This window comes from Eurypyga helias, unplaced genomic scaffold, assembly GCF_000690775.1.
Source record: "Eurypyga helias isolate BGI_N326 unplaced genomic scaffold, ASM69077v1 scaffold6012, whole genome shotgun sequence".
Lineage (NCBI taxonomy): Eukaryota > Metazoa > Chordata > Aves > Eurypygiformes > Eurypygidae > Eurypyga > Eurypyga helias.
Genome location: NW_010233961.1, coordinates 2,756 through 11,421, shown reverse-complemented (window position 1 = coordinate 11,421; position 8,666 = coordinate 2,756).

Sequence of the window (8,666 nt, the reverse complement as noted above, 5' to 3'; positions counted from 1 at the left end):
AAATTTAGTGCTGCTAATGGGAAATGAATACTTCAGGCGAGCCAGGGATTTGTCCCGGAGTAGCTATTTCCAAAGCCCAAGCTGCATTTCCAGCACCCCAGGCCCCCAGACTCACAGTACAGTTGGGGCAGGCGCTGACCTGAATTCTTTCCCTCAATTTTCTTCTTTTTTTTTTTTTTCCTTTTTATTATGCTTTCTGAGTGAAAGCACAGCTGGACCCCTGCATAACAAAACCCATCCGTGCACAGAATAGCACAAACGATACTGAGCCTCCCCTGCTCACCAGCACAACGCAGGTTCAAGGCAAATACCCGGCGGCTGCCTGCGTGATCCAGCCAGAGCTGCAACCCTTCCAGTAAGAATGAGGAGCCTGAGCCCACGGCATTGGGATTACCACCTTACTTCTGGAGCTGGCCCACCCACTGCATAAGGCTCTTCAAAGTAGTCAAGTGCTTCTGTGCATTTCCAAACAGTTTACATTTATTTTGTAGAAGGGTAGGGTTTGTTGGTTTGGGTTTTTTTAAGTCCTGCTTTCCACCAAGCTATTCTTTACCTTTCAAAGCCAGGTTCTGTCTGTGCAGGCACACGGCTGCGACAGCACAGCTTGGCCATGGAGCTGCACCCCTCTCTCTACATAGATACATATATATATGTACACGTATCTACCCTTTTATGTGTGTATATATATATGCATACACATACCCTTATGTACACCTCTTTATATCTATATGCATATATAAATATTTACATAGAGCAGGAGTGAAACCCTGCGGTGTTCACATGCTTTGATGGGGTACACCCTCCCAGCAGCAGGGTCTGTCTCAGGGTCTCAGCCCAGTTACCGGCTGACCATCCCCATCCTCCTTCCCTGCAGGTCCCCCGTCCCCCCAGGGCATCAGGGCTTGTCCCTCTGCACGCTGGGTGCCTGGAGGGTAAAGGACGTGCACACGGGAGCCAGGTTTGGCTCCAGAGAGCCATAACTAGCTCTTGAAGAGTCTGGCCTGCTAACGATTCCGAACAGAAATGTTGTGTTTGAATTTCCAAAGGGGTCTCTGACATTTACTCAGTGCACACATGACCTGGGTACTTGGAAAATTTTATGTCTATAGTAAAGAATTGACACTGGAAATGCCAAATCTTTGCAGTACAATATCCCTCTTGCAAACCGAGTGTGGAAGCTGCTTGGCAGCTCTGGAGGAGGTTGCCCAAGCCCATGGTACAGCCTAGAGAGCATCGTCGGGTCCCTGCCCCCAGCTACTCCCATTGTTTCCAGCCCTCACTTGCCTGCCAGCACATCACTCAACTACACGCTCTACTTAACGGGCGGGCAGCCTGAAGGCAGAGTGGCCACATCAACACATGGAGCCACAAAACCAGCTAAAAACTCAGCCTGCTCGGGATGGCTCATCTCCTGGTTCAGACCTCGGGCTGCTTAAAAGCATACAGCCTCTGGTTTGGTTGCTGGACCCACTGCAGAGCAGTGATTTGTCTGAATCAGCAACAGTTCATGAGACCCGGTTCTCCTCTACCCCCTAAGAAACAAACAAAACCTCACAAAAAACCCCACCAAGCAAAAGTAATATTTACATACACACATTTACATCTATTTTCTATTTTGCATCTTCCAGGTGTACGCATATGCCTAGATATATTACACACACATCTGTATATCAGACACACATGGCTGCAGAATCACCAGGTAAAATCAATGCTTGGTTTCTAAGTAACGGGTCAGTAAAAGCCCTTTGTTCTTCCATTGCACTAATTGCCAAGTACAAGACAATGAACCAGCTCAGTCCCCAGCGCTGAGCTGGCAGAAGCCCCTGCAAACAACAGGGGATGGCTGGGGTAGCGGCTGGGATGGCAAGGTGAGCCAGTCCTGGCTCTGATGGAGCCCGAGGTGCCCAGTTGTCATTGGGTGCTCTGGCCATGCATGGCTGAGCATCCTCCCCGGGCAGAGCTGCTGGAGTGCCTGTGCCCGCAGGTACCAGGGCAGAGCACTGCCGAACGGCTGCATTCCCTTCCATGGGGACCCACCATGCAGAGGGAGCTCTGTGGGGCTGGCAGGGCGTGGGGGGACCAGCTGGGAATGGGTGGGGCCTGCCATCACCTTCATGGTGATTTCATGCATCATTTTCTTAGTAATTCTTGGTCAGCACATGGGCATTACCACCCTGGTCATCTCTCTGTTCGGCACTTGCTAATGCCAGCCGAGGAGGCCACGGGGTACCCTGGATAGACATAAGCATCCATGAGCAGCGCTTCCCAACACCCCGCTTGCAGGGAGCCAGTGCTATTCGCTGCCATTAAACCATCCTCTGTGTGCCTCGGAGTCCAACCTTCCCCACGTGGAGCGAGCCTCACAGATACCTGGCACCACTGTTGCTCAAGGCTCACGCTGATGCTGTTTAATCATTATACCAGGAGAAAAAAAAGCAGCTCTTTTCAAATTGGAAGTCAGCGCTGCCAGGGAACGAAGTGGCCATTAAAAAGGACATTGCAGGAGCCTCAAGCCTCTCAGGATTGCTTTGCCTAACCTAGAAGCAGCTGATTAAAAATCAGCTCTCTTATACATGCGTGTTTTTTTTCATTAGCACAGCTATCTTGCTTCTGCTTTCGCTGACATTCAGCTTCCCTTGCACTTCACAGACCTGGAGCGATGGCACTGCTCCCCACAAATCACTGCCCAGCCCTGCTGCGCACAGGAAAGCACCAAGAGCTCTGTCTGCTGCTTTACCCGGCTGCCCGGGCACCCTGATCCAGGACTCCATCCCTCCGGCCGCAGTCTGCAATGTGCCTTCCACTCTGCCTCGGGTGCCAATCTGAATCTGCCTTCATTTTCCTTACCCCAGCCTTGCACCAGGAGCTGGAACTGAGGGCTGCTGCACCAGCGTGCTGGCCAAACCCTTCTCCAGGGAGCAGGTATTGTTCTGCCCCAGGGCAGGGGACAGCATGGGGACACAAGCCCCTGCGAGCCCAGCCTGGCATGCTGGTTTAACACAGCTCTTCTTTCCCAGCACAAACCAAAGGTGATGTTTTCCCTGCCTATGAATCCGGGGGGTTGAGCTCACACAACCCTCCCCGCAGCACCAGCAGCTTCGCCAGATTGCGCTGGGCGATGGAGCGCCGGAGATGAATGCCTGATTCATTGAAAACACAGCTTGCAACTCAGGGATGTTGTTAAAAATACACCGAGGTACCAAAACAGCACGCGGGGGGGACGACATTTCCCTTGACTAGGCTTTTCCAAGCAGAGGGCACATCCATTCCCAAGGAAACGTGGGTTCTTGGCGGTGTTTAAGAGGCAGTGATGCAGGGAATGTCGCTCTGAGATGCCGGCTGTGGCATCCATGTGCCGGTGGCTGCTGCTAAATGCCAGCAAACACCGTGCAAACAACCATGCAGTGCGTGTGAATGGCCCTGGCAGGGAAAAGGCTAGGAAAGAGGCATGAGATTTGCTTTGGTGGCTTATTCCCATTCCCATCTCCCTTGTTTCCAGCAGACACACCACTCCAGCTCGGGATCAAGCATGGCTCCCTGTGTCCCACCACAACTGCTCATTTATAAATGGAGAGAAAAACCACAAGCAAAACCCATCACACAGCTCAGAATTAAGCACGTGAGGACCTATACTCAAGATACTTCAGTTCTGGACCCAACCGCAATGCTGAATATGCCCAAGTTAATTATTTTGCTAGAAACAAGTGGTTAAACAAGGTGGGGACTTAGGGGCTGACATGAGTCGGTGTCCAGGGATGTGGAGACCAGCCACCACGAGCAGAGCCTGGGTCCAGCCCTACATACATGCTCAAAGCCTTCAGATCCCCAAAGCTGGGGAGGGAAAACAGCATTTTGCTTGTTAGCCACTTTGCTGTGAGCAAAGTTACAGGCAAACCCCAAGAAAATGCTAGACAGAGACATATTTGAACAACGGGCAAGAGGAGCTTGTTAGTGTCAGAGGAACCAGGGTTCAACATGCATGAGAAAGGGCAAGATGGCAAATTTTGATTTCCAGAGCTCTTTGGTTCAGCATCAGGAAGTAAAAAAGTGACACCGAGGGGAAAAGAGGGGACTAACACCTTCTGCAGAAACAGAGGGGTGATAAGAACACAAGAGGCACCTGAGATAAAGCCTGACAGTAAACACGCAGGGAAAAAGTGTTAGTTTTTCTAGTCACAGGAACAAAGGAGGGTGAAGTCTATTCCAAGGGGATTTTTCCTTGTAATGGGGCCAGGTAGGAAGATTAGATTGTGTCTGAAATGTTAACTTTGATTAAAAAGACAAGAACTCGAGGTTTAGATTTGAGATGAATATTTGGCAACGAAAAGTAAGAATAATTTGACTGTGCAGCACTTCTGAACCCTTCTCAGGAAGGATATTTGGTGGGAATAACACCCTAGAGCATTGCTGTCTACCTGCAAGCCTGAAATGAATCTTCCAAGGATGAAGAAAGACGACTTACAAGTCAGTTGGAAAAACCTAGTTACCAGGTTTACTTTGAAAAGGTTTATTCAAGCTACCCTGAACATTCCCAACCAGCCCATGCGGCAGCTGCACCCCAGGGTATCACTTCATCAATAAAGATCTGAATACAACAGCATAATACAGTGTAAATTGTAAGGAGCATCCCTATAAAGATAAATTCATAGCTTGCTACAGGTTGAGGCTTCACCTGACAGAGATGGCTCAGGCTGAGCGTGGAAAGGGGCACAAAGCCCCAACAACCTAAGAGCAGCGTAATTTTCCTGTTAACACATAAGAGTTTGGCTCATCTTGCAAAACCCAGTCCAGCAGAGATTTGGGTGCAGCCCAGGGTGTGCTGTGCAGCTCCCCTGCCGCAGAGACAGACCATTCTAGCTGTCTACAGGGATTACCCTGCTCACTAGAGCCACCAGCTCCTTCTTTTAGGCGCCAGCACTGGTTCGTCCCATTAGGAAGTTTAACCAAAGCTTTTTATTGCCTCAATTCCACTCCATTACACCGTCAGGAAAGCTTTTCATCGGAGCCGTTGTTTGCAAGTCTCTGCCAGATCTCCTCTGCTTAAGCCAGCTTTTTAAGTAACACCAAACCATTTCTTGCTGAAAAACCAGCCTTCCCCTGTGATGCTGCTGTCCCAATTAACTCTGGGTCTATGGGGGGTGGCCAATTATAATCCCGTGGTCTTTAAGGGCTCGCCTCACCCAAGCTGAGAAAAGCCTTTTCAAGTGACATTGTACGTAGGTGAGAGCACACAGTCCTTGCCTTAAACCAGCGGCGCCCAGGCCAGCCCCCGCCTGCAACTCATTGAACAGCGGCGTAGCAGCGAGGATTGCCAAAGACCCGAACAATTCCCGGGTCCTCATTTAGCCTTTTGCGCTCCCCCAGTGCCCCCTTCATGGCTTTTATGGTAGCTTTTAATTTAATTATTTCCTCGGGAGGGTAAGTGCAGAGGGTGCAGCCGGAGCTGAACAAGACCAAAAAGGAATATATAATTTTATATACACCTTGGGGGCAGCGAGAGCCAAACAAGCCCGTGAGAGCTGGGTTTGGGCAGCATCGCATGGCTGAGCCTTGCGGCAATGTCTTGCTGTCTGGCTGGGGGAAGAGTAGAATTTTCTGGGAAAGAGGAGAGTTTTAGGAGGGAGGTGAACAGGGGGTGGGTGGGATGAGCCTGGAGCAGAGAGCTCCCAGGAGGAGCAGGCGTGAGGATCCTGGAGAGCTGTGGGAAACAGGAAAGCTGGAGAGCAGTGGGGCCCTGGGGAAGATAAAGCCTGGCTCTGGAAGTTATCCAGAGAGATGATTTGGTAAGAAAACCACCACGGTGACATTTTCATGACTAGCCACCGATGAGGCAATAGGTAACAGCACAGCCCTGAACCCCTCCAACACCCCCAGACCCCTTCATGAGGTACCTGCATGGCAGCAGAGGAGAAAGACCCCATTTTGTGGCCAAGCCCCTCGGTCTCCCTGGGATGAGCAGTGGCTGAACCCACCCTGAGCCAGGCTCTGTGCACCCAGACAGCTGCAGGACAGGGCTTTAAGCAAGCCCCTAACTCAGCTCCCACATCTGCATGTGTGCCAGGTACCTCCCACGGCACAGGTTAGAGGGACCCCCAAAACCATGCAGAGAGACACCCACACTGCTGGCAGGGCTCCCACCACCAGCAGCAGAGCATCAGTGTGGGCCACAGCCAGGTTTGCTGCCGGCACCGTGCAGGCAGCGGCACGGCACACCAGCACCCAGCCAGGTCTGGGGGATTCTCAGAGCTGACAGTCTCTTTAATTAAAGAGAAAGGGGAGAAGGAGGGGGAGAACACATGCCTACAAAGCAGCCCATGCCATATGGCAGGAATGGCATTTGTCTCCTGTGGCACAGGACAGAAAGCAACTGTAATTATTCCCTTTTAATTAATTCTGTTACAGGGGAATTGGTAAGGGAGCCCGTCCGTGGTGCTGAGCAACCCTCAGTCACACCTGGCTTTCCCTATCCCCCCAGAACCACATCCAGCAAGGGTGTGGGCCAAAACCACACAGATCTGGCACTCCAGGTATCCCAATAAAGAGAACACATACCACAGTCCCTCTTCCCTTGCACTTCAACAAACAGAGGGCAAGAGTAACCCCCGTTCTCAAGGCAACTGTCACCGCTAACCACCCAGCCCCACTGCAGCATCACCTGGGTACCAGGCTCTTCCCATCACTCACAGCTGGAAGAGGAGGAGCAGCAGCTGAAGACCCACCCCTCCATGGGGACTGAGCCAGCCCTCAGCACCCTCCCACTTTATTGTCACCCTCCCATTTATGGTCTGAGCCACCTGAGCTGCTTAATTAACTGATTAACCTATGAGTGGTTCCTCCTGTTGTTAAGAGACAAAACAATTATAAGAAGACATATCCTGGTTATCCATGTAGGAGGCTTGTTTTGTCACTGCCCTTTGGTGTTTGGAGAGGGGGAGAGTTTGGGTTTGGTCCCTTCCGTTAACACACACTCAAATCAGCCCAAACCATCAAACCATCCCTTTCCAGTGCTGGGTCAGGCTGCCAGGCCACCATGTGTCTGAACCTGCATTGGCCTCTGCCTCCGTAGCTCCACCAGGTCCCTGTTGGTTTGCCAAAGGGGATGTGGATCCTGTTCAGTCCAAAACCATCAGCCTTCACCTACGGGGTAAACTTTGCTGGGAGTCTGACACCCGGCTGAGCTTACGGGCTGTATCATGCTTTAGTGAAGCTGAAGCTGATCCCAGCCGGGACCAGCTCTGGGTGCTGACATTCCCCCCATCCTGCAGCCAGCCAGCCTGGAAATAACTCCAAAACAGCCTCGTGTTTGGCGGAGGCTAAAACCAAAGAGTTTAGGATTTCAAAGCAGTAAAGTGACAGTTGGGCTGCTTTGATGAAGCTGCCCGGCAGCTCTGCTTCAGCCTGAGGTTATCTACTTATCTACTTCCAGTGTTCCCATCTGTACAACGGGATCAGGATAACCATCCTGTCTGCCTGTCTATCCACCCATCTATCTATCCATCTATCTGCCTGTCTGCCCGCCCATCCATCCATCCATCCGCTCACCTGTCCATCTACCTACCAATAATGAGAGAGAGAGAGGTATTGCTAAGGAAAAATGTAAGTTTTAAATAAAATCTCTGCAATAACACATATAATGACTAAAACATTTTCCACTCCACACCCACAGAAGAATCATCAGGCTTAGAAGAGCTCGACAGAAATCAGATAACGCCGTTTTTCACTTGTTCCAACCCCAGCTTTGTTGCCCTGTGTCGGTGGTTTTGCCCACAGAAGCCAACCTCTGCCAGACACAGAAACCCGAGGGGATGATCCTGCGCCGGTTGGTCCTACCAAAGCAGTCTCGGCAGCAGGTGACCCCCAGTACCCCATTTCAGAAGCCCCCGGGGGCTTCCAGGGAGGGATGGTGGGTGGGGATCCTGGGTCCATGGGGGCATGGCTCCGCATGCAGGGTATTGCCATCTCCTGGTGCCCACGCCACAGCGCCCACGGCCACGCCAACGGCCTCGGTGAGAGGGAGGTGTGTGGGGGAGGCCAAACCCTGCACTCCCCAGGCATTTCTAAGTATTCCAGCATGCAAAGAACATGAAAGGGGGGGAATAGATGGGGAGAAGGAGGCAGGAGGGGAGAGAGGGGCTTTGAGCAGAGCAAAGGGAATCAGGAAGGGCCTGAATGCAGCCCCTGGGAGAGGCATCAGCATCTTCAGGTGCAGAGACCCACATGCAGGTGTCTTCATGGGTGTGCACCTCCAGCACCAGAAAGGAGGGGTTGGGGCACCCTGGCTCCTCATACCCCTGCACGCACCCTCATAGGCATGGCCTGAGCCCTAGGGCTCCCCACCCGTCCGATTAAGCAGAACTGGGGAAACCGTGACACGGTTTTTCTGCATATAAACTGCCGACAGTTTGGCTTATTGGTACAAAAATGTAAAAAAAAGAGTCCCTGTTCCTGAAGCTGGCAGTAGGAAAACAACGTTGCTTAGAAACATCCCCATTAGTGCTCAAGAACTGTTCCTTTCTACACAGAAAATGAATAAAATATGTAATTTGTTCCCTGAAAAAAAAATCAAACTCAAAAAAAGAGGCTGTTTCAAGCAACAACAAAAACCTGATGGAAGTAGAGACCCTTTCCAACCGCCCTCTCCTGCCCCAGCACATCCATGTCCTTCG